The sequence below is a fragment of the Amblyomma maculatum genome, chromosome 11, assembly GCF_055883805.1.
Source record: "Amblyomma maculatum isolate TAMU_Amacu chromosome 11, ASM5588380v1, whole genome shotgun sequence".
Taxonomy (NCBI): Eukaryota; Metazoa; Arthropoda; class Arachnida; order Ixodida; family Ixodidae; genus Amblyomma; species Amblyomma maculatum.
This window is the reverse complement of record NC_139354.1, coordinates 83,483,390-83,510,979: the sequence shown is the minus strand read 5'-3', so window position 1 is coordinate 83,510,979 and position 27,590 is coordinate 83,483,390. Positions and strand designations below refer to the sequence as shown.

At 42.9% G+C, this 27,590-nt stretch overlaps 1 long non-coding RNA gene across 1 annotated transcript; it reads right to left on the bottom strand.

The window, feature by feature from the left end:
• Window positions 1-1,071: 1,071 nt before the first annotated feature.
• LOC146174285 (uncharacterized) lies at window positions 1,072-16,057 on the bottom strand. The gene is made up of 3 exons (XR_014702047.1): window positions 15,942-16,057; window positions 5,904-6,141; window positions 1,072-1,151 (listed from the first exon to the last, which is right to left on the bottom strand). It is a non-coding gene; the product is annotated as an uncharacterized LOC146174285 (long non-coding RNA).
• Between the last annotated feature and the right edge of the window lie 11,533 nt (window positions 16,058-27,590).

Genomic DNA, 27,590 nt, shown 5'->3' with positions numbered 1-27,590 from the left:
TGAAGGAATTTGTTTTCCTAAACCACGTTTGTTGAACGCCGGGTTTTGTTGCTAAAGACGAACATAAAACTTTGGCAGTCAAACAGTAGGTATTATATATTCCTGTGTGCGATGAATCTTGTATGCGCCTCGAAATTATGTCCTTCACAAGTGAAGCTGAACCAGATTAGTTGTCCCTGCGGACCGTTCCTAAAACTTAGCACCATCTCTGGAACTTTCAATCTGGCGTGCTATCCTGGAACAGGTCTCGTGCTTTGCCAACCAGCGGTAAAGCATCCTATCATAGCACCCCTTTATTAAGCTGGCATCGTGAAGAAAACGGTACCCACATGTACCCGCTACTTTAACCCCATTCTTCCGGCACCAGGCACTACTGTCGGATCTTTACCATATTTTCTTTTTTTCTGAAATTGTTTGCTACCGGCTACAGGCAGACGCAGGACAATCTTCCCCTCTACAAGGTTCATGCCCTTTCACAGTATATCGTGCGCTTCTCGCGAACGTGCATTATATTCCTGTCGAGATACATTCCCGTATCAGAGCGTAAGTCTACATACCTAAAATAAATTTTCATTTGGTTCTTTGCCACCCAGTCTCAATTCGAGACTGTCTTCCTACTTTCCTATCCTGCTGTTACTTCGTCGCCGTTTTGTATGTTCTATGCTTTGTCCCACTCATCCGCAGGTAATCTAGTGGCCACAGATCCAAACACAAGCACTGCGCTATTCACGACCTGAAAAATGAATTTTGTTCTTCATCTACTTTGTTTCTAATTAGCGCTAAACTACGCCATGAACTTCACGAAGTGAATGGTATGCCACATCGGATTTTGTTTCTAAGCGCAGTCATCTATGGAGCATCGATTAGTCACTGAATGAAATCAGTCAAGTTAGAACGAATCATTGGTGCTGCCTAACCAAAGGCAATTAGGTCTCCTCAGGCAAGGTTTTTTTACTAATGTTCTGCATCAGAAAGCTCTACAAATCAGAACATGCTGCATAACGTTTAAATGCGCTTAAGAAAATAAAAACAAAAAGAAATCATTCTCTTACCCAATCAGTCATATTATTACGTGTGCGATCATCCATCCAAGAATTGTTTTCAATAAAGGTTTTGAAAATGGCTTCAAGATGTTTTGCAACACTATTTGCCTAAAAACAAAGAAAAACGAAAGTTATGTGGAATTCGCCTAAAGCATCTAAAGCATCAGCTCTTCTCAACTTCACAAAATGCAAACAACATCATTGCGTTAAATTCATTCCTGTGGGCGAAACGCTTAAGAGGGATCAGATGGCGCATGGCCTACCCCGAGAATTTGTTAGCCGGGCGCACCACCATAGATCATATAGATAAAGACAAGGCGGACGGCCACCCCATCCGGCCACATATTACGGTACTTCATGTGGGTGGGGATCGTCTGGAACATTGCATCCTGCAGAGGCAAAAATATCCCCCGCTACGCAGGAAATTAACCACAGCCGACATCATTCACAGGCTCCTTATCCAATCTAAAATATATCCTAACCTACACATTAGCAGTAAAATACACCCCACGCGCTGCATCTTTGTTTTCCCCGGTGTGCCGCCTGCCCACTCGTTTGGACACATCCTGGTGGTGTGCAGCACACCTCAATCGCTTGCCTCGTACAGAATTCGAATACAAGCTTTTGGAGGCGGCCCTGTCCACCAACGCCTTTTACGTCCAGCAAGAATATGTCCTGCCGCTGTATATAAGTCAGCAAAAATTATGAGATAACTACAGAATATGCAGTGGAGAAATGCGAACGTCTGAGCGTTTCTGCTGTACACGGTACATCCCGCGCCCCTTGTCGACCTCAACCAGCGTTCCGTTGAACGCATCGAAGTTCACCGGCATTATATAATTAGTTTACAGGAAAGGCGGACTGTCTGTCACTCGCGCAATACCGCTACTAGCATCCTCACGGTAGACAAGAGTTATGATGTACGTTTGACGATCTTGAGTGTAGCGCCGTTCGTAAATCGCTCTGCTGGGGTTTCGAAGGATGGAGGTTTGACTCCCAACAATGAAGATGGGATTTTTGTTTTCCTGATGGCGTCATCAGAGCGATTGGCAAGTATAGAATGCTGCGACATCCCTTTGAATCTGCATAGTCAGTGGTGAGGCGTTCAAGGAAGCGGCAAATAAAAGGCACCGCATGGACGTCTGTGGCCCTATTCTAGACTGTTCGTATTTTTGTTCAAATTGTGGCGTACGCGTGTTGTGTTCAGTAGGATGGTGCCTGGTTACGCAAGAACACAACTGGGTTATGCATTCTGAAGAAAAGAAACAAGTGATCGAAGAAAACATAGCTGTTGTCTGCTACTGTATATTAGCACCAAGTATGAAACACTACAGTGATCCAGGAACCGAGCTGTTGCAGCGCATCCCAATATTCGCACCCTTGTCTTGCAGCAAGGCCAAGTGTAATATGTTGCGCAGTTGCGGTCTCAGTGTGTCGTGGCATACTTGCGGTAGGAAATTCGGCACGGAGAGGCATAGCGAGTCAGCGAGGCGCGGGGAGCATTACAGTTGAGCAGTAAGAACTGCGACAGAATAGTAGCAGTGGCTTGGAATAGATTGGAAGCGGAAAGTGACATTGGTCGTCATAAGTGCCGATGACCCCTCACGTTCCTTTATCAGCGAAATTTGAATGCAGGATCTAAAACTTTTATGGAGATCATCATAAACAGAGGGAATCGACAGATTTGCGAAGCAGCTTCACCACTGGCGTAGAGGCGCAAGCATGCCGGCATGGTCCATGTCCGAGGTGAACGCTCGCAATCTTTAAGTATCAATTAATTTTCCCTACTGGCATTGTTCTCCCCATTTTTTGAACAGCTGAGTTATGACTGGCTACCGTCAGGTCAGCAAGTCTGCTTAAAACTATAACATTTGGTGTCGCCTTGAGTTGTGTAGAGCGCAGAAAACAACGCAGTGAGAAAGAGAGAGAGAGAGCGAGAGAAAGAGAGCGTGTGTGTCTTCCACGCAAACCCACACAACCAAGTAAGTGGAAAGCATACACTAGACCTTACACTTAGTCTGTTAAAAGCTCCTGGGAAACGCAAAAAAATTCTGTGAAAGAGAGATAGACGAAATGAAGAACGGATAGCAGGGCGGTTAACAGACGATACCCAGTAGGCTATATACACGTTTGGGGGGAGGGGGGATAAATGTAGATAAAGGATAGAAAGAGGAAGATGGCTGAGGAAATCGTGGCATGAAGCTAAGGCGAGGGCGCTTGCGCGCACCCTTTACTGTCCAAGCGATAAAATGCAAAGCAATAAAGGAAGGCTATTTTCTGGCTGTATGTTGAAAAGTAATTAAAAAAAAAAGGTATGTCACAATATCATATAATTAGAGCGTATTGTCGTAACGTGCTCCGGAGGAATGCATTAATGTTTACGAAAACATAAGCAAATGGTGAGCCTGCATGCTATCTGAGCAAACCTTTATATCAACCTCATCCCATCGTGGGAAGCAAACATGTGCCATGTACATGGCAGATACATTCCTCGATTGAAAAAAAAAAAGAAAGATTAAAACGACGTTGTTAAGCGGGGGTTCAGGTACTGTTAGCGGGCAGGACTGGAGCGATGGTTGTTTAGCTTATGAACAGCTAGTTCGCAGAAGCGCTTCCTTCTTTCTGTCTCTAAGCCATCTTTCCGCTTAAGTGCAGCTTCTTTATAATCTGGCTCCCGCAGAAATTAGGAGCCCTCTTCGATACTCAAAAGGACAAAAAGATAGCGGGATTGAAATAGGGCTTCAAATGGTTGACGTGAAAGATCTCAATCCCATGGTAGCGAAGGTCGGTGCAAGCGGCTGGCGGTTCAACTAGGTAAATGACCGGAGAAGTTAATTGCAGCACAAATAGTGTGCGTGGTATTTGGTGATAAACTTGCTGCACAGACCAGGCGGTGTCGATGCGAGCCTGAGCCATACGTGACCACGATGAAGGAACTTGTGGGCAGAGTGACTGCTGTCGCTGTGCGTTTGCTTCTGGGCTTACAGTTCCCAAGTAAGCGATCGAGACAGCTGGCAGCATTCTTCAGCGTACCTGCCCGTTGCTAAAAGCGAGGTATATACTGAGACATTAGGACAGTAAGGAAGGATGGTGCCGAGTGGAGCAGAATTTTCACGGCCATACAAAAAGTGGTGAGAATCGGGTAGTTGCTTGAACAGCGGTGTTGTAGGCATATCTTAGAAATGGGAGAATCTTGTCCTAGTCGGAGTGATCGGAGGCGATGTACTTGGACATGCCACCCAGTGTTCAATTGAAGCGTTCTATGAGGTCCTTGGTTTGAGGGTTGTGCGCTGGCTATCCGCTGGATGGTTTCACATTCGCATAGGAGTGATTCAGCAACTTCAGATAAAAAGAATTTGCCTCGATCACTCAGATGATCATGGCGGGTCCCTTCCCTAGAATGAATTCTGGCGAAGAAAAACGTACGCGATATTGGGTGCAGCTGAATTCTTAAGTACTGCTGTCTCCGCATAGCAGGTAAGGTGATGGACGGCAACGATGATCTAGAGATTCCCTGCGGATGTGTATGGCAGAGGTCCATACAAATTGAGGCCGACACGATCAAAGAGTTGGTCTGCACACGGCAGAAGCCATAGTCAAGCCGCCGGATGGGTAAAGGCTTGCGATGCTGGCAATCGATGCACGAGCGCACATACCTACTGACGAAGGTATACATACCGCTCAACACTATAGCCAAAGGGGTAAGTTAGTGTAACATATTGGCTGGAAAACAGCTCAAGAGACAAACACCAAAGCAGAGAACCACAGAACGGGCACTTTGTGTTTTTCTCTTGTGCTGTTATACAGTCACTGCATACAGCACAAATAAAAGCGCTGTCGCAACCGTTCATAAGTCTTGAATACACTGGGGATCATTATGGTAGGGACGCGCAGATGTCACTATGGAGGTGCCGAGGCGCGACGAGAAGCCACTTATGCTCATCTGGCATATAGCTGCGTCGATAAAGGAGGCGGTCATGAAGGGCGAAATATAGCACTTGACGAAGGGCGCGAGGGGCCGACGAAAGAGACTTTAAGAGGATTGATGAGTGAGGCTAGCCACGGCTTCTGGTGCTCATCTGATGGCATGTCGCCGATGGACAAGGGAGACAAGGTGGTTTTGAAGGCAGTGGACAACGGAGCTTTAGGCGGCACCGAAGAGTGAGATAAAGTGTCTGCTTCATTGTGCTTGCGCCCTGTAAGATGGATGACTCGGATATGATACTCTTGTAAACTAAGCGACCAGCGGCCAACATGGCCGGTGGAATCTTTGATTAAGACAAAGCGTGGTGGTCTGTAAAAACATCTATTGGGCACCCATACAATTCTGACCAAAATTTCTGAATCGCCCAAACAATGTCCAAGCATTCTTTTTCTGCAACCGAGTAATTGGTCTGAGCCCTGGACAAAGTTCGACTTGCGTACGCCACAGCGTATTCATCAACACCGGGTTTTTCGTGGGCAAGAACAGCGCCTAGGTGGGCGTCGGCGGCATCGATGTGCATTTCGGTAGGAGCAGTCGGCTAGAAATGGCGCAATACAGGGGGTGAGATAAGTATCGTGCGCAAATGTTTAAAGCCAGTATCGCAAGCCAGCGACCAGACAGAAAGGAAGCTTTGATCCCCTATAGTCTTTTGGCATCGGCAAGAGCACTACAAACTCATTTGATCCAAGAGAAAGGAAGGGCTTGCCATAGCAAAACAGCCGGTTGGCAGCCATTGTTTATATTCTTGTCAAACTAGTAATTTGATATTTGTTTGGTACTGTACGATCCGTGAGTTCTAAACTTTCGCACTCCACGTGCGGCGATATCAAAAAAGCACTCCCCACAGGTATACTAAGGGCACCTATATCACTCACCTTATCAATGGAAGCCCTTGGGAAATAATCCTTTAGGTACAGGTGTGCTATTCCTTTTTCCAGTATAGCGTAGGAGCCAATGAGTTTCTCGATACATGTTTGTGAATTTAATTCCACTGCTACGCCTGGTTTCCCTGCTGCCTGGAGGAAAGCGTCAAGCTTCTTTCGTATATCGCTCATCAAAACATCTACGATTTCTCGTGTAATGAACCATCCCAAATAATTTAGCAGTTTTGTGCTGAAAAAGAAAACACGAAAGCCCATGAGATATACGCAGTCAATATGTCCTTACCTCCAAACCCTGCACCAGGATAACAAATATAGTGCTATACTGACAAGATCACGGACATATTTCTTAGATTCCCCATTTAAAATTCCCTCTGGCGCTTGTCTCTTATTATAAGGCAATGCAATTGAAATTTTCCATTTACACGCGGTTCCCTGGAAACGCCCTGTAGCCGGACACTAAACGAAAGACCATCGGGACAAGGCCATGATTTACCAGTGCGATTACATAACAATGCAATTTGTAATGTAAACCAGATGTCTCCAGCTGTTACCCACCCAAAGCAGGGATGTATATATACTCGTATACTATGTACAATGTATGCATGTAGTGTGCCAGGCAGGCCGATGGCATGCTCACTATCCAGGTGACAAGTGAACATGACAGAGAAAAGCTTTTTTAGGCAGGAAAATGGCACAGCTCTTGATGGCGATAACGCATGAATGTCAGTGTTTTGGTTATGAGGCTGTGTGCTCTCTGTTTCAAAGCCTTGAAAGATCATTTAGCATTAAACATCTCTGCCTTGGGATGTCAAGTTTATTCATTCTTCAAGCGAGTCACTCTTGCATATCAATGCACGTTTAGTCAACAGTAAAAAAGGTGACATTTGATTTTTTTCTCGGAAGACTTTTGTTCATAGATTAACGTCGTAATGCTGTCGGAAACCTTGGATACAAGTAGTAGCAAAATGGTGTAACTAAATGGTTATAATAACTTCTTTCTTAATCGTAAAATTAGCCGTGGTGATGCCATTGCAAATCCATTTGCAAGAAAGAAGAATTGCGAAGAATTACAATAATATATTAACATCACTGCTTGTTTTGAAATTTTAATGCGAGAGAATGAGAAAGAACTAATATCTGTCGTGTACCGCCCGCCAACTATGTTACTTGCTTTATAGATCTCTGCGAAGAATCTTATAATTTGTTGGTAAAATAGCCTCATGCCTATTAATGTCGGTGATTTTACCATAAATATCTCAGAGGTAAACCGTTGTGTTCGTGACTTTAATGCGAAACTAGTTTCATCTCGTTTAATCAACGTAATTACAACACCAACTCGAATAACATGTTCCAAATTGTCTATGCTAGATCTTACCGCCACTAATATTGATACAGATGTCTACAGTGCAGGCAGAGTGGACTCTGATATAAGTGACCATTGTCCCACCTTTCTAACGTATCAGATTATTTCACTGGACAAAAGCATCAAAAGGAAAACAATTTTGGTACAGTGCATAACAGGGGAAAGTTTAAACTCTTTCAAGACTGAAATCATGAGCGAGGACTGGGCTTCTGTACTAAAGCATCGGAATTCTGACAAAGTTTATAAATAATTAATAAAACAGTCTGTGCGTATATAATCTAAGAATTTTCTGTTGGAAACTATAACACAAAGAAAAAAGGCTAAAAAACCGTGTGTCAAACTAGAGCACTTACTTTCTTACATATCTAAAATTATAGAAACGGGGGCCTTTCCAGAAAAAAAAAAATGAAATTTGCAATAATTTCTGCAGTTTTTAAGGGTGGAGACTCAAACTTAGCAACAAGCTACCACTCAGTCTCATTTCTGCCTGTTTTTTTTTTTTTTTAAGAGCTTGAAAATAATTTTTTCTCGTATAAAAAAGACTTCGGACAGGGAAAATATAACAAAACTGATTTTGGTTCTAGGAAAGGCAGGTCGACAGACACTGCCTCACTGACGTTAAAAGAAGATATCCCACAACATTCAAAGTAACCTGTTCTCGCTTGTCATTTTTATAGATTTTAGCAAGGCCTTCGACTCCCTGAATCACAGCATTCTTCTTGCAGAAATCGAAGGTTACGGAATTCGCGGTACTTGTCTCACCTAGCTGAGGTCCTCCTTCAGCAACAGGTTTTGTGAGAGTTTTAGCTAAAAACTAGAGCCTATAAATGCCTCTTACAAATTAGACAAGGTATTGACTTTGTAGATACAGGTAATACAGTATAGTTTGTATTTTACACTGATGACAGAATCTTTTATTTCCTGACCATAATGTGCATAACTTAATAATACAATGCAATAATGTATTCTTTCAGCTATCTAACTTTTCCAAGTCTATTCGCCTTCACTTTGTTTCCAGGAAAACGAAAGCAATTATATTTCGCGCTAAAACAAATAGCTTGAACAAAATCAAGCTATTACTTTTGACACTAACCGCTACTAACTGTCCTACGCATGAATTCAGTGTGCCAGACCTGTTATTATGTATAGTTGTATGTAATAAGGAATATTTAGGAGGACAGTTCAGCTCAGCCGCTGTGAGTATGACGCGATAGCGTAACACACACTCACGGACGATGGTTCTTAAATTTTTCATTTTTATTCTTCACACTTTTTTGCTTTTATAATATCACAACACTTTTGAAGGTATTTTTATTCTTAAATTTCTGAATTAAGTATAAATGATCTAATACGCATATAAATTTTCTTAATTACAACCATCGAGTCCTGGCTTTTCGTTCTGAGCATTCCCAAACTTTCGAAGTCGCCTGTTTTCAAGTTTTGAATTTTTTTTACAAATTCAATACTTTTTAGTCTATTATGCACTTTATAGTTTTACTTATCATTATCAGACATTGCCTTTTCAATCTTTAGCATTAGATTTACCTGAACTATCTTTTTCAATGTTTTTCGTTTTATTTATTTATTCAATTATGCCCATTCCTTTGATTAACTAGTTATCGCCCATCACACACCAACCAATCATCAATCACTAGAATTAAACATTAACGTGCTACAATTTCTTTGACGCAGCACCCGATTATCTCCGACACTTGATGCCAATGTCACCTTTTCAACCGCAACAGCTGTATAACCTCTCGCTTAAAATTATTTTTCGCCTTTTTCATTACGACAGGGAATATGAGAAAAGCGATAACTACGTATGGGGCTTGCACTTCTTGATCAGGAATGGGTAATGTTGTTCGTACCTTAGACGTACTAGTACAAAAACCAACATGATAATTATGCTGGATAGGTTAATTATAGCACAAATCAATATTTTAATCCCTACTTGAGACAAGTCGGTGCGTAATGACAAGCAATGCGGGCATACGTGCGTGATAGAAATCAATGAGAAAATAATTAATTCACCAAATTGTAACTAAACAACTTTGGTGTTTTTAACAATAAGGGGTAATATATAAGGAAATTAAAGGCCGTGAATATAAAGGTCGACTCAAGTTTTTTATATTACCGTTATCGGTTATGCATTTTGTAATGTTTAACGCCAAATATACGCATTCACTTGCTGTGAAGTTTGGCTTCCCGTCTTGCACAGTTTTAATGTGATGTTGCTTGCATTTCTAATATAGCAAACGCGAAAGTCATTTGTCTTTTGTGCGCTAACACCAGTTAACCATATTTCCGTGACATTACGATGCCTAGCTACTCTATTTTGAAGACGTTCATCGCGCGAAACGAAGTTTACGAGCGAAAGATGCGTATGTTTGGGTAAAATATTTCGAAATGCATGGCCCATTAAGCAATTTAAACTATCTTGACAGGCTTAATGCTGGCCCATCAAATCAAAGATAAAGAAGTTCATTGGTTATTTTAGTTTACTGTTAATATCTTGACTGAGCTCTATTTCGTGAATATCCGCATTGATGTATAATTCGCCGGCACAGAACGCACTGGCGTATCTCTCGCAGGGTTTAAGATAACGATATGAAAAGAGTAAAGAAAAAATAAGCATTCATAAATGTCATTGTACAAATATACTACGTCGCTGACTGAAGAATTTATCTGGCGCTTACTGATCGTGACAGGAAAATAGGTGTAGGCTCCGTTTTTGGAATAACAGTGAAATATTATATACCTGATTACTTACCTCTTGAAAGGGATTGGAGAAATTCATGAGTTATTTGATTTGTTTTTAAATAATGTTAAATTATGCGTTCTCACACATTTCAATAAAGAATACGAAAATATCCGAGCTGCTATTCCTAATTTTCGAAAATATTCATGCTCTCTGCGAGCGACATCACCCATATTGTCTTTAATTGACAAAGGAACGCAGTTGTCAGTACATCTTTACGACTATTTCATAGAGCTCCTTAGTACAAGCATAATCCAAGCCATGATAGCGAATTTACGGCACAATGTGAAAACGAAGTAAGTTTACAACACCCGGCAAATGTTAGTCATTTCTACAAATCGTAAACTTAAATGTTACCGGAAGGAAAAAATCCTCGTTTATGAATTTTATCTTGTTTCACTTCAAAGCTGTTTCACTTCAAAGCTGTTTCACTTCATAGCTGCTATTTCTGATTTAGCTTCAGTCTAGTGACCCTTTCACGGGACACCAACGTCTCGCCTCTTTAGGCAATGCCAAGGACAAATAAATGCTCCTGAGTTAGACTACTATTTCATCGCCAAATAATGACAGGGATTGGGAGGAGGAGGAGGAAAATACTTTATTTCAATAAAAAAATGTTAACACTCCCGGGAGGACCTCTTAGTCCAGAAGCCCTCTGGCTGTTCCTTCTAGCTTAGCCCGCTCGACCAGCCGCAACTGATCTGCAGGTTACGTGGCTTGTATGGCAGCCTCCCAAGAGGAGGGGATGGGGTGTTTGACGGGAGGAACGCGGATGGGATGTGGGAATTCCCATAAATAATAGTACAGGTTGGGTGAGGTGGCGTTGCATGTGGTGCTGTATGGTGGGAAGTCCGTGGGGTGAAAGATGTGGGCAAATTGAGGAGATGGGAACGAATGTGTCTGGTGTTGTCGCCAGTACGTGATCTCGATGTGAGAAAGCGTGTGATGGGGTGGCGGGTACGTGGCACGGCAATGACGGTAGTAGTGAACTATTGTAGTGTAGTCAAGAGTTTCGATGGGGGTGTATAATGAAGGTTTGGGGAGGCCATCCACCGGCGCCCGGAAGCTTATTTCTTGGACAAACGCATGAGCGCGCTCATTTCCGAGAATGTCCTCGTGCCCAGGTACCCATGTAATGGTGATGGGATCGAGAGATGTAGGTTGAGTAGATAATATCTTAGCAGATGGAGTATGGGGGGGGGGTGGAGGATTCCTCGCAGGTTATATCTGTATGCTGTTTAGGAGTCTGTGCATATCGGGCGTGCTGAGTGTGGAACTGACTTATGTGTGCAATACTGAGTGTACCCATACAAAAATGGTCTATGTACTTCAATGGAAAAGTTTATGGTCAGTAATGTCTATCTATGGACTTTTATAGTCTGCTATAAAGTGCCACTGATATATTTATAGGCAGCTATAGAAATTCTATATCACTTTGTCTATAGCTTCTGAACAAAACAAAATCTCTTTAGCGAACTATAGAAAACCATATGTCCATGAAGCTATAGACTTTTAGTCATAGAGTTATCTTTAGCTGTCTATAGAAATTTGAATGGCTCTAAAGCTACAGATTGCAAGCCATAGAATCAGTTTTAGCAAGGTATAGAAAAGTTTATGCTCCTGTAGCTATAGATTATTAGTCATTCAGTTATCTTTAGCTGTCTATAGAAATTTGAACTCCTCTAAAGCTACAGACTGTAAGCCATAGAATCAGTTTTAGCAAGCTATAGAAAATTTTATGCCCCTGAAGCTATAGAATATTAGTAATACCGATATCTTTAGATGTCTATAGAAATTTGAATGCCTCTAAAGCTACAGACTACAAGTTATATAAGATGCTTTAGCTGGTTATAGAAAAGTGTATGTTCCTGAATCTATAGACAAGTAGCCATACAGTTACCTTTAGCGGTCTATAGAAATGTGAATGCCTCTAAAGCTACAGACTACAAGCCATATAAGCTGCTTAGCTGGCGATGGAACAGTGTATGCTCCTAAAGCTATATACTATTTGTCATACAGTTATCTTTAGCAGTGTATAGAAATTTAAATGGCTGTAAAGCTACAGACTGATATCCATATAAGCTGCTTTAGCTGGCTGTAGAAAAGTGTATGCTCCTGCAGCTATAGACTAGTAGTCATACAGTTATCTTTAGCTGTCTATAGAAATGTCAATGCCTCTAAAGCTACAGACTGCAAGTCATATAAGCTGCTTTAACTGGCTATAGAAAAGTGCATGCTCTCAAAGCTATAGACTAGTAGCCATACAGTTATCTTTAGCCGTCTGTAGAAATGTCAATGCTTCTAAAGCTACAGACTGCAAGTCATATATCCTGTTTTAGCTGGCTATAGAATACTGTATACCTATACCAAAAGCTATAGACCAGTAGGCGTACACCCTTATATGAAAGTACATATATCGTCGGTTCGAATCCGTCGCGCAACTTGTACTCTAGCTTGATTAAAAGTTGTGTGCTGTATGCAATGAGAAACCGTATGTCATCAACTACAACGGTGTACGACAAATGGATTACGTCACAATCTTGGTATAACTGGTGGGAGCACTGTCGCCGCATGGAAGTACGCCTGCAGCGAGTACCTCCGACCCATGATGGTTTTAGTCGTGGGGACTGCTGTCCAATTTTCATTTGTTTAGGCATCGAATTGAAAATAAACGCCCGACGTTATAGAGCATGACACACATGCACATACACACTTTCGCATACACAAACACACATACGCACACACATACACGCGCGCACGCCCGCGAATTTTCTATAGCTGACAATAGAAAATGCTAATGACCGCAAATACTTAAATTAGGACACCAGAATGAGTCCATAGGCTATAGACTTCTATAGCAGGCTATAGCTTTTTGGGCCAAACATCTATAGCCGACGAAACACAGGATTTTCTAAAGCTGGCCATAAACGTTTGCATGCGACCATAGAAAATGCTAAAGACTGCAGTACATAGGGAGCCATAAGTCTATAGAATAGGTTAAAGACTTCTATAGAATAGATTATAGAAAAACCTAAAGACTACCATAGGAACGGCTATAGCTTTTTGGGCCAAATATCTGTAGCCGACCATACAAAAAATTTTCTATAGCTCGCCATAAAATTTTATACCTGACCATAAAAAATGCTAAAGACTGCAGTAAATAGGGAGCCATAAGTCCATAGAACCGGTTAAAGACTTCTATAGAACAGACTATAGCAAAACCTAAAGACCGCCATAGAAGCGACTATAGATATTTGGGCCAAATTTCTATAGCCGACCATACAAAGGATTTTCTATAGCTGACCATAGCAAATTTTTGTATGGGTAATGACCAAGTACTTAGCCTCAGCGATGCCAGTGCATTGGATGGAGGCGGCATTGAACGTTGAGCGGCGAATGTGCGTGAACACAGTAGGGCCGATGTGAGAAATGTCCGGCTTGTGTGAAGTATCCGTGTAGATGATGTCCTGGCGTGTAGAGCACTGCTTTGAAAAATATGAGGCACGGGGGCTGCGCGACGGCCTTTGTGGTGTTCGGGATTCATATTTCGTGGGACGGGTTTGAGCTCGAGGAGGCTTAGCAGATGCGGAGGAATGGCTATATGAGTGTGAGGTGAGGGATCAGGGGTATTGTAGCCCAATCGGCGCAGGATATGAGTGCCTGTAGGTGTTGTGCGGAGTCGACGTTGTTGGCTGGAGAGGTGCGCCTCTATGATCTTTTTAACATTGTTATGTATGCCTAATTGAGGGAGCCGAATCGTACTGTTATGATGAGGTAAACGGCGGGCAGCTTTAACGGCTGAGCGGTGCGGGACGTAAAGTTTATTGAGTTGGGTTTTGGGGATGTGTTGGTAGGGGAGGTGGCAGGCTAGTCGACTAACGATAAGGCGTCTACGAGACTTAGTGTCTTTTTCCTTGAGGCCATGACTGCGGCTAGAAGTGCGACAAACGAGATGTGTTATCTGGTTGATTTGGCGCTGCAAGAGCTGTACGGTGTGGGTTGCTCTAGTGGCCTGTTAAATGTGGATACACATCAGTCGGAGCCGTGGTAGTTTGGGAATCGTTGAGTTGTCAAGGAGTACGTTAATGTTTGGGGCACGTGAGGAAGGCTTGATGACTAGGAGCTCAGATTTCTGCGGTGCACACGCAATACCTATACCCTGTGTATATGTGTGGATGGTATCTGTAGCAAGTTGCAAAGTATATTCAACTTGGCCAGGGCAACCCTTAGTAGTCCATAGTGTGATGTCGTCTGCGTATATTGCGTTATGAAGGTCAGGTATAGTTTCGAGTATCCGGGCTAAGGGTGTTAGGAATGGGTGAGAAGACTGAACCTTGCGGTGTGCCTCAGTTGGGTAAATAGATGATCGGGGAGGTGTAGGACCCGAGTGTGATATGAGCCGGGCGTTTGGTTAGGAATGCCTCAACGTAGCGCCAGATGCGTAGCCCGCAGTTAGTTGTGGCAAGGGTAGACAGAATGTGGTCATGGCTCACGCTGCCAAATGCTTTTGTATATCAAGTGCCAGCATGGCCCGTGTGGCATGTTTCTTTAGGGTAATGTTTAGGACGGTCTATTTCAGGTAGAATGTCTTGAGTGCAGGGATGTGGGCAGAAGCCGAATTAGGAGTGAGCAAAAAAGGCCGTAGATTCGAGTTCAGGTTGAAGCCGTCTAAAGATTACGGGTTCATAGAGCTTTCCTAGACAACCTGTGAGAGAAATAGGCCATAGATTGTCTGAGGAAAGGGGTTTTCTTGTCTTAGGAATGAAGTTGATTACTGCGTGCTTCGGAAAGGCTGGTAAAGTGCGCTCCCGCCAGTGTCGTTTGTAGTAAGCTCTGAGTTGAGAGAGATAGATGTTTCGAAGGAGCCTGTATGTAATTTGGTCAGGCCCGGGTGCAGTGCTACAAGTGATGTGGGCGAGGGTGGCCGGTACCTCCACGGTGGTTATGTCCTCATCCAGCCTTGGTTTAGGTGGGAAACGGGATGGGGGCGTGGAGGAAGGTGGGAGGGGGGCGAAATCTATTGCTGTGTGAGATATTCAAGGAAGTCTGTACCTTGTTGTGCTGTAGTGTGAGTGAGGTGGTGCGTGTTGATGGCTGTCTGTTGTTTAGTGGTTGTGGGGTCGAGCAGGGTTCGGAGAATATTCCACACAACACAATACACGGGTTCCTCCGAGGGAGTGCTGCCGTTCAGTCCCGTGAGAGGGATTGTGGCCAAGGCCACGGAATATGGTGAACACAAGCACCGAAACAAAGTTTCTTTAATTCTTACCGACCAAATGCATGTACACGACCATGATGTCTTCCGAAAGTGCACATACTAGTAATTTTTTTTTTCAGATACAGGAAGCAAAATAGCATCTTTCTCGCAAATATATAGACGTTAGAAGGGTTTGTGAAAGCGACATCATACCCTTAGACGTTTTATCAAAGTGTGCTGAAATGGCAAATACGTGGGAAACATTCGAAATAGAACCTACTCAATATGCGTGATAACGCCAACGTGTTTAAGCGGCTGCTAGGGCGAGTTATTCAAAAGAATAAATGGAGCCTTCTCAGGTTGCAGCAGTATGAATAAACACTTAAGGCCTTGACACAGCCTGCAAAAGTCATCCTGAGGAACTTGATACGTTTAGTCCTTATACTTCTTTTAGTGGAACAGTGGCTTCCTCGGCGATGTGTATAATTCTATTGATAATAATAATTAGCCTTATGAGTTCACGTTTTCCTTTTTCATTTATATCTTGAATAGCGCACTACTTTATTGGACACTCGCTCTGCCTGTCTTTATGAAAGAAGAACATATATTGCACCGTGATTTTTGTTTAAGAAAGGAAACAGCGTTTGCAGCATTTTTATACAGAACGCGCTATTCCGCATGATTTTCTACAAAATGTTTTGCTCTACTTACACTTCTAATGACTCAAGGTATTCGACTAAGTTTTTGAAATATGAATAATGTTGGACTTCAACCAGTGTATCCTTGTCAATTGTGCATTTTGCTCTCTTTGTGTCCGCTTGTAGAATCTTTGACAGTGGGAACTGCGAGAAAAGAATTCACTGATTGGCATACACCCGTACAATAATAGTTATATGTATGATGCAATTTTGAGAAGTTCAATTTATGCTATTTTACCATGCCTGTCGCTCTACCACAACTGCTATTTTGTGTGTCTAATCATTAGACTAGTGAATTATTGTGAAAAAGATGTATATATGTAATTGTGAAAATGTAATATATGTAAATGCAAATTTACAAGTGAAGGCCTTCTCAGTTCAATATGTTACAACATGCGGCCTAGGGGATGCCGTATTTATGTCGAAATGTTTGGCGAATAGCCCTGCGCGTTATTTCAATTCATTTATGCTTATGCGCCTTTATAGCATCAATATGAATGTTTAGATTAATTTGAAATGATGTATGTCTGAGCTTTTTATGCGCGCCTATAACGCTAGTTGACAAGCGCAGAGCAATGAGTAGTGTCAGCATACATCGAACCTGAAGATTTCAGCTATTGCAATATATCGAACATATGAAATCTCGCTTTGTAAAATCCTGTGGGAAAGAGGGAAATGTCGCGCAATATATCTTACACCGATTGTGCCGCTCATTCGATATATTAGTCGCACATCACGCCTCCAAAAGGAACATTTCTCCTTTTCGTGTTCTTCGATGTCTCTGCGCGCCGAGAGAATTCAGCTGCTTGGCTTTGGCCAACTGCATGAAGTATTAGCTGTGGCTTTTAAACTAGGCGATCAAGTTAAAGTGGCCTCTACTTCAACCCTGCGTTTAGCTTGTATTCAATTTGTACTCCACGTTGCTGCATCAGTCCACCTAAATGACAGCCGCGGCCCTCCTCGGGGCGAGCTGGGTTAGCCTCGCAATCTATGTTTTCACGGAAACTAAAATATCGTTATGTTAGCTAAGGAACCATTCCATGTGCAGTGTACTTGCGGTAGATTTGTGCGTTTTAATAGAAATCGGCTTGCTTCTAGGGACAGTGAAAACCGAATGAGGAAAAGTGAAGCATCAGCTATTCAGCGCTGCTTTGCTAGTACACCGACGGATGACATGCACCGGTAAGAGCCAAGCTGGCGTTAATCAAATGTATCCGGCTCCTAGATAGTAAATGGTGGTGTCTACTGCTATATTTTAAATACGGTTCGAATCGAACATATGTGTGTTCAGCTACATCTCTGGAATGTTATCTCCATATGCGAAAAGCTGTATCTCTATCGGACCACTTTACCAGTGATAATGTAATGCAGTTTCCAACAATACAGACGCAATATCGGGCACTGTATATGTAAAATATTTGCTGCATGTTTGTTTATACTACGTGAACTTTCTTTTACTTCAATCCGAAACGATTTAATATTTCTTGTCACTTGGGCCGCGAGGTGTGGGCAGCTGCGCACGATGCTTAGTAAATGCGAAGTAACCAGAGTACTAAACACAGGCAATTATGGTAGCGTCATTGGCGTCATGAATCATGTGCCTAACGACTAAAGTTATCAGTCCAAAGGATGAATGTTATAGTGTGTAAATGTTCTCCTAGATCATATTCGCGCGAATCTGCGGTGAGGCAAAAATTACACCGTATGCCGTATGCACAACAGGATAATGAGCCACGCGACTGATGAGAAGAGACACTACCAGACTACAGTTTAAGCCACCTCTGCCGTACAACGATGCAAAAATATATACATCATAAATATACCAGAATTCTGGCAGTTACTTACACCTCTACCAAACAGCTTCTCCCATTCCTTCAACGGCTTTGTTTCGAGTTCTGGTTGCTTTACTGCAGCCAACAATATCTGCAAATTGATTTTGTCGGCATTATATTCACAGCTCAGTAACTAGAAATGTGGTAAAAACTGTTATGCTTGGCCATCTAGTAGACTGTATCAATGCATCATCATCGTCATCATCAGCCGGATTACACCAACTGCAGTGCAAATGCCTCTCCCATATAACTCCAAATAAGCCGGTCCTGGGCTAGGTGTAACAACTTGACCCCTGCAAACTTCTTAACCTCATCCTCTCATCCAACATTTTGCCTTCACTTGCTACGCTTTCCTTCCCTTGAAATTCAATTTTTCGCCCTTCGCGACCATCGCTTATCCTCACTTCGGACAACATTAACTTCACATGCCCATTTTTGCTTCTTGATTTCCAATAGAATGTCATAAACTCGATTTACTTCTCTGATCAACTCTGCAGGCATCCTGTCTCTTAACGTTACAACTACCATTTTATTGAACTTTACACCTGCCTACTTGCGGTAAGGTAAGCACATTAACACTTTGAAAAGCTTGTAGATGAAAATAAATAGGTTGGGCTATTTACAATCGACATCCGGTGCAACCGCATTGAAAAAGGGAAAGAAATGTACTTTATAGGTAGGGCAAAAATGGCAGTCCAAGCGCCATTGCCATTGAATACTTTGACTACACCTGCTTGCAGAAATGGTCGCGGATTATTTTCTTTTTCTGGATGACATGACCGAAAATGTATCCAAAATATCCTAGCCGTAGGCACTCAGTAGACGATGAACATTTTACTGTCCGTAGGAGGCGCATTTGCGATGGTAATTAACAATGTTGCGTGACGATCAGTGCTACTCTCTCAATATAAGGAACGACATCTTTCCAGCTTTTCATTACTTGCTGCAGTTGACCTGACTTTAAAGTGCATCACTGAATACTCCGGTGGCGCCGGCGGTTGTAAAAAAAAATCCACGTTTATCGAAAGGGTTTGGTTAGGAACGAGTAGCGCCGTAATGGACATTGAATATAAATGCACCGAAAGCAATATTTACGTTGAGATGAGAGTCGAACCCAGCCTCATCAAATGTGCATTCAGACTTGGTATCTTTAGGGCATGATGGCAGGATCGTTCCCATGGGTTTGGTAAAAAGGAGTGTTATGCAGGGCGTTCCAGCTAAACGTAAGCAATGTGTTAGAAAATGCGGGGCTCTTTAGCCCCGTGAAATTTACTGAGAGCTGTTGAGAGTTCGCTACACACAGTTTTCACTATTTTCTGGTTCTCTTGCAATATTACTACCAATGAAAACATTTCTAACTATTATCTATTCATTTGAGGATAAAATTGCCAAATCAAAAGTTCCAATCTTGCTCTAAAAATAGTTAGCTGCCTTGTTGTCTTCCCGTAGTCTTTTCCCGTTTCCCGTAGTCTTTTATTGTCCTTCGAACAAACCCCGCGAACTACAAAAAGAACCAATTAATTAAGAAACCAATTTCAGCGCTCCCAGACGACCAATCAAGTAGCGAAGGCCTCTTTTCTCTGTAATGCTGCCCCAAACGGGGTTTCCGGTTTGCTCTGGTGAAATGGTATGAGCCAGGTTCTGTCGCCAGTAAGGTGTAAAAGAGGGCGAGCAGGAAAATATGGCGGCAGATTTGTTCTTCGTGACGAAAAGCTTCATTTAAAGATGAGAGAACATATCTGATGGGAAGGAAATATTCACACCGGGTCATTTCAAAACGCAACGTGTTGTCATCGCCGCCGTTTTCGCATTGTGCTGAGTGTGGCGCTCTTCCAGAGCAGCCTTCTGTGAAAAGCAGCCCCGGTGTCTTTCTGTGGTGCGTAAGCAATTCCCGGCATATTTCTCAAAACGAATTAATGGCTAAACGCCAAACCCGTTTCCGAGAGCACTGCAGAGATAAGCGATTTCGTTACTTGATCGGTCGTTTGGGAGCGCTAAAATTGCTGCGTGTTGTGTCGTGTTTTTCGGATTTCGCGGAAGTTTTTCAAGGAGCAATTGAATAAAGCCACATAAATCGTAGATTGAAATAAACAGGGTAGCTAGCCGTTTCTTTAACCGATCTACAACGTTTTCATTGACTTTTTCCTCGAACAAAGAGGTAAGAAGTCTGAAAATATATTTTTGCATTAATTAACGGAAAGGAATAAGAAATAATGCACACTAGCATAGCCAACTCTCTATACCTCTCAGTAGATTTGACGGGGATCGGATGCACCGTATGTTTCAAAACATTGCTTAAATTTAGCTGCGGCACCCCGTATATATGCCTTGTGGTCACAGCGTACGAGCGCATGATAAATAGCTTGTGGGAGACGCAAGAGGTACATATTAAGCCGTAGAAATTGAGCGTGTAGCAAAATATATGTGGGTGAGTGGTTGTGACACGCAAATGGACATTCGTAAAAGGTGACGCAAACGGAAGCCATTAACGGGGTCTCGTTATACCTCTAAATGAGAAGAAGCTTAGGTGCCGTTCAAGCTTTTCTGTCGCTTCTGCAATACCACAAAATCAACTGTGCACTGCCTTAAAAAGCTCCCAGCATCACCTTCATGCATTGTTCCGTCAATGCGGCCAATGTCCCATGGGTTTCAATTCGCGGAGAGTACATACACCATAATTCAGCTTGAGAGTTTCGACTTGGTTGTGTGGAGCATTCTCAATATATTAGTGCCCCAAAGAGACACACTGTTTTATATGTTGGAAACTACACCATTGATTTACACGAACATAGCATGTGACCATTTTGAATTGGCAGCCCCCCCCCCCCTCCCATTCGATCTTTTACAAAAAAATAATAAATATTTGGCTTCTTTCTTGGCGATACTCCTCCCTCACTGAATTGTTCAAGAACTGATTTTCGCTGTGTTAAAGATATATAAAATAATAAAGATCGATTAAAATATCACGCGAATTTCTAATAATGCAATTCGTGAACCCATCCGATCAGTACTTCACACCCAAGCCTTTTGCATCAACCCTGCAGTACTTGGAACATTCGACGAAAGGAGTTCATAACGTGGTCAGCGTACGTCCAGCGGCTATTTAACATTTTCTTCGGCGTTGCTGACTCTTGATGTCTTTCAAACGACGTGCAAAATATGTGAAATGTGATCATTGAATTAATATCAGCCCAATGTGTAGACAGCAGGATCACTTTGCCCCTCCAAGAAGAGCGCCCTGCGCTTCACGTATTTTTCACAACCACACTGCGTCGGGCCGTCGGTATGTGTTTCAAACGAAGCATTGCCTGTTTTCGAGGTCTGACAACCATTTAGGCCACGACAATAGTAGCTAATATGCAAACAAGGCAAGCTCCACGAGTACTGAATTATCCGGCGGCATTACGCTTCCGCTTATAGGATTGAACGTGGGATCTTAAACAAAGGTCCATCGGAAGTCCATTTTAAGTGGCATACACCGATCTTACCAAGGAAGCCTGTCAGTAAAATTTAGGAACGAGCCTTTTTTCCATAAAACGATTTAAGACACGCAAACGCTATTGCTAAGGGACGATTAAAACAAATGGTTCACGTTATCCAGCTAGCTGGTTAACCAAACTTTATAGTAACCAAGAAAGATAGTCACCTGACTGCATTAAGTATTTCAATGTGCTCTTTAGTAATTGTCATAAGATAATTTAAGCTTTAGGAATGCACCTGCACTTGGCGCTGGGACCAACAAATGCTGGGAATTTTTTTCGTAACCAACCATTCGTGCACCTACCTTTTGTGCTACGCGATTACGATCAAACCTCACACCTCCGCAATGCACCTACCACGTAAATTCTTATGATCCGCGTGGTCTACCCGCGCCGCTTTTCTCAGAGCTGCCCACGCCTCCTGCCGAGGCTGCGATGAGAATGGCACGTCACACGTGGTCCGCGGAGTAATTGTTCTGCGTCACCAGGAGCCGCCTTGCTACCAATATGGATGCCCAACTTCACCAAATTGCGGAAGTTATTCCAACCACACCGTCAAGGGTGACCGCGTTCTCGAAATCACCTGATACTGATATGGTTAATACAATATTTATCATCAATGCCCAGCTTCAATTTGATCCAGATATGAAAATTTTCAAAGTGAACTAAAAAAACGTTCTTAACGCTTCTCTTTTAAGGACATTGATCTGTTCTGCGACTCCCACCAATGCTCATATTCCTGCACCGAAGAAGCCCTCATTATATTTCAAGAAGCGAATTTTCAAACATAGTTTATGGGTTACTTTAAAACGCTTGGTATAATAAATTGCTGGACCCCGTGCAGAAATAAAACCTGTCTCTATTAAGAGATCCCTCTTACCTATCGTTTTCATCTTTTCGGGCTGACTGCCATTAGTGATGCACGTGTTTTGCCCAGCAGTCTGAGCCTTTAGTTCAGCAAAGCTCTCATCCACCGCCAAAGCACCTGATGGTTAGAGCGCAGGCTACGAACACAAAAACTGGCAAAGTGTCAATGAGAAGCAGTCGAGATTCTCTAGATAACTATTTTCTCTATGAATGTAGTGTGTTCGTCAAAGGCATAACATCCACTCTTTCTCCATGCTTGAACGTTTTAGATCTATCAAAGCGGCAGTCTTCTCCCCTCTGAATAGAATCCAAAATTATTATATAAGCTGTGCAGGAATCTGGCTGAGAAAAGTGTCATATAAGCAGTGCTGACTCCATTGGGTGCATCTCGCACACCGCTTGTTGCTTATAAAAATGCATTATTAGAGACAATATTTGTTGATCTAAAAAAATAATAAAGATTTGATGAGCGATGGTTTTGCTAACTGATCACAGTGCTGGAAACAAAGTGACTGGCTATTTGTTTTGCATACTGGAGATTGCAACGCAAAAGTAACCCGAACGAGAAGTAAAGAACGCAAGACAAGCACTGCGCTTTTGTTTGATTTCTTCCCCCATCATCCGTGTTGCTATTGCGCTGCAATCACCAGTTTGATCACATTGGAATGAAAAACGTGAATAACCAACACAGTAGCTATGTGAACAAGCAGAGTGTGGAGGCAGACGGGCGACTGTTGCGGTTGCTACGGCAACGCCCCCTACGTTCTCGCTTCAATGCAGCCTGCCGTAGTGCTGTGCGCCGAATAATTTCGACTAACGGGGGTCCTTAACGTCTACATAGTAGAGAACATGACCGTCTTTTCGTTTCGTCTACTTAGAAACCCGGCTGCTGTGCTATAATTCAAAATCTAGTACCGCGGTTTTATATAGCCAAAAATTATTGAAGTGTTCGCGGAATGAAAACACGGAGTTAAAGGCTTTTAGATAAATATTGAACCTTCCTTCTTCTGGAAACAAACTCCAATAAAATTATATTAATCTATAAATATTCAATCTACATTTATTCACGGAGTGATATGGCTGATTTGAAGGCGCATCTCGTGAGATTTGTAATCGAAATTTGTTCACGAGATTTATCATATTCCGTGAGATTCCTAGAGATGTCTTCTTGTCTAGCATTCCTGCCATCTGCAATCCCACACGTGAACGGGTGCCAAGAAACACCACGAGACCTAGCGATCGTGTACCGTACAATCACACTTGATGGAGAAAGTGTGACACTGCGGCTTTCCTTTCCTGTAAATCAATTATAATTATATGTAGCACAGAAACGATCGCCGATAAGAGGCAAACGATGAGAGGAAAATAATAGAAGAGGAAAGGTTGGCTTTCATCATTCTCCTCTTAAGAGCGTTCCGATTGAGAAAGGAGTGAGACAAGGCTGCATACTGTCGCCCTGCCTATCTAACCTGTATGCTGAGTGCATCATGAGGAAGGCCGGTCTGGACAAGTTGCTGGGAAACGAATCAACAACCTTAGATATGCGGATGATACTACTTTAATGGCAGAAAGTGAAGTGGAACTCAAGAGACTTCTTATGCGCGTACAAGAAGACAGTGAAAAGTTTGACCTTAATCTGAACATTAAAAAGACAAAAATCATGGCTTTTTGCCCTATCAAGTCCTAAGCATCAAGGGAGAAGAAGTAGAAGCAGTGACAGATTTTCTCTTCTTGGGCTTCACGATTACCTCGGAAGGAGACTGCAGCCATGAAATTAGGAGACGCCTGCTTCTGGGAAAGAGAGCCATGGTTAGCCTTGACCGTCTAGTAAAGAGCAGAGACATTAGTCTGCCAACCAAGATCCGTATAACTCGTGCTATGGTCTTTCCAGTTGTGATGTATGGATGCTAGAGTTGGACTGTGAAGAAGGCTGACCGCCGAAGAATTGACACGTTTGAATTGTCGTGCTGGCGGAGACTCATGAGAGTTCCTTGGACTGCGAGGAGATCAAATCAGTCGATATTGTCGAACATAAACCCTGACTGATATTGGAGGGTGAAATTCTAAAGTTAAAGCTCAGCTACTTTGGTCATCTGATGAGAAGAGAGGAGTCGCTGGAGAAAGATTTGATGTTGGGAAAGGTTGAGGGTCGTCGGAGAAGGGGTAGGCAGCGAACGCGATGATTAGATGGCATCCTCGAGGGGCTGCAGATGAAGTTATGTGATCTTAGGAAGATAGTGAGAGACCGGAAAGCGTGGCGTGACATGGTTTGTAGGCTCACGAAGAGTCGGACACGACTGAACGACTGAACTGAACTGGACTGATTATTCAACTTCCTGCAATAATTCCCTTCATACGCTTTATTCGAGAATGCAGAGAAATTTGAGGACTGGTAAAATCGTTAAACTCGCCATTCCTCAACTCTTAGCATCTTTTTTTATAGAACAATAGAATGAAGGAGTGCTTGCGCAATCTGCTGCAGCTAAAGTGTCTCGAACCCAAGGCCGCCGTTCATGACGGATACAACATCGCAGGCCCAACCGTATTCAAGCACGCGGAATCAGCTGCGATTGCCTTCGTAGCGAACCCTGGTGGTTCATACTCTCTGACACAATTCAGAGCATATTGGGCTGAAAAGTTTTTTTCATCAATATCGCATCAGATCATATCAATCACAATGATCACTTCAACATCCAATGCTCCAAAACGTAATGTGAGGCACAATTAGAGGACCCCAAAAGGTCGAGGAAAAACTTTTCATATGCTGGCTGCTGATTTGAAAAAGGGCTAATATTTTAACGCTTTTATTTCTGGCAGCTGTTGCAGCTTCGTTCCAGTCGATAAAATTCGCTTCTTTTTCCACGAAGCTCTTTTTGGGTTAATATTTCGAACTTTTGTTACTTGTAGCTCTCAGTCAGCGGTTCTCGTGCTGTGGTTGGTCGCCATTCGTCACATGTGCCGTTTCGGTTTGTTAAACTTGCAAAAACTAACATTTGTGCTTTCAAATATCTAAAACTGTATCTGCGCGTTTCTCGCCTGTTCATTCCTCAGAGGGGCACACTTACATATTTGCCCAGCCGGTGTGGTGCAGTGGTTATGGCGTTCGACTACTGCGCCCAATGATGTTGGATCGAGTCCCGGTCTTGGCGGTCGTTTTTCATGGAGGCGAAAAGCAAGGCACCCGTGTGCTGTGCGATGTCAGTTCATAATAAAGAACCCAAGGTGGCTGAAATTTCCGGTGTCCTCCACTACAGCATTTCTCATAGCCTGAGTCGCTTTGGGACGTTAAAACACGAACAAAAAAAGCCAACATAATTATACCTTTTACCGGTTGGTGCTACGGCCGCATGCCAACATCACTGCTTCTGCGTTTGCTTTCTCGAAAATCTTTAAAGCCGACTACCCCTCGCAGGTGATAGGATAAAGGATTGCTAAAAATTTTCACCTGTTTCATTTTTTAACGGCTGCATAACCACCGAGACTTTTTGCGTGCGCCAACAACAAAAAAAAGTTCCGCTGTACCACAGACATGAGCACTGGTTCCGGTTCTTTGCAGTGATTCCTCTGTTGTGAAAGAGAATGTGAGTAATATTTCCCATTACATTTATTTTATTCGCCCTCTGTACTCATTAAAACGGTGCATGTAAATTTTCATAAAACCTGGTGAATATGATATCAATGACACCCGCAGTATTTCTAGTCGGAAATGTTTTTTAAATAAAAGTAGTTTAGTTTGCAATGTCACGCGTTGCAAAAAAAATGAACCCTAAAAGGGCTTCGGAAAGCGTAATTTTTAGCAATGCGAATGCATGACTTTTAAAGTAGGTGGTGACTGGCTAGTCTATTGGAAAAATAACTGCTACCTACAGACATGAGCCTTATTGCTGCTCCAGAAAATTGTGTAACGTAGCTTATGAAGCTTACATCTAACAGAGGGCCGAAAACAGAATAGAAGAAATGCAAATTTCTTTTAAGGGTCGAGTAAAGTTGATCGTGGCACAAAACGCAAACTACCAAATAAATACGCAAGAAACAGGGACATGATAGGGGGATTGCAAAGAGGGGTCTAACCTTAATGGCAAACACAAATAAAGCATGAAAAAGAAAGCAAAGCACGAAGTAAGGGTCAAGATATACAAAAAAAGTTGCTTTGTTTATTACCTTGGTAGGTAATAACAAAGCTAATAAACAACAAACAAACAAGGTTGCAGCGGTGGCGTAGCGGTAGAACATCCGCCTCGCATGCAAGAGCACCGGGGTTCAAATCCCGGTGCCGCGCAATTCTCCACCGGATGAAAAAAAAAAATCCGCTTGTCGATGGAATTGCATAAACAGGTTTGGGGTACGACCTGATGCCGGTGAACACCTCCGGCAACGCACTCCCTCACCAGAACAGGACTTGGCCACCCTGGTGCAGTAATTGGTCGCAACCTCCTATGATAAGCTCCATAAAACCCCGGCCCTCAGTCACCAGCGGCTGCGGAGCAACCGACCACGGCGGCGGTCAGCCCTGTGACGCAGCAGGGGGTGCTAAGAAAGCCTGGCTCCGCTGGACAGGCCGCCATTGGAAACTGACCCTGGCAACGTTTAATGCTAGAACCCTAGCTAGTGAAGCTAGCTTAGCAGTGCTGTTAGAGGAACTAGAGGGCATGAAATGGGATGTCATAGGGCTTAGTGAGGTTAGGAGGCCGAATGAGGCATATACTGTACTGAAGGATGGGCATGTACTGTGTTATCGAGGCTTACCAGAGAGGCGACAACTAGGAGTAGGTTTCCTGGTCAATAAGTATATAGCGGGTAATATAGATGAATTCTATAGTATTAATAAGAGGGCTGCAGGTGTCGTAATTAGGCCTAATAAGTGGTATAAACTGATATAGCGGTATATAGCGGCTGCACAGCAACCATAGTTCTGCATAAAGAAAGTAACAAAATTCTCATAAAGAAAGGTGTTAGGCAAGGAGACACAATCTCCCCGGTACTATTCACAGCTTGTTTAGAGGAAGTATTCAGAGACTTGGAATGGGAGCAGTTAGGGATAAGGGTAGATGGAGAATACCTCAGTAATCTGCGATTTGCTGAGGACATTGCCTTGCTAAGCAACTCGGGGGATGAACTGCAAATAATGATTGATGACCTAGACAGGAAAAGTAGAAAGGTAGGCTTGAAAATCAATATGGAGAAGACTAAGGTAATGTTCAGCAGCCTCGGGAAGGAACAGCAGTTTACATTAGGTAGCGAAATACTGGAAGTAGTAGGCGAATATGTCTACTTAGGACAGGTAGTAACCGCAGATCACGACCACGAAAAGGAAATAAGAAGAATACGATTGGGATGGAGCGCATTTGGCAAGCACTCGCCGATTATGACTAGCAGCTTACCGGTATCGCTCAAGGGGAAAGTATACAACAGTTGCATGTTGCCTGTACTCACCTATGGGGCTGAAACGTGCAGGCTAACCAAGGGAGTTCTACTTAAGTTGAG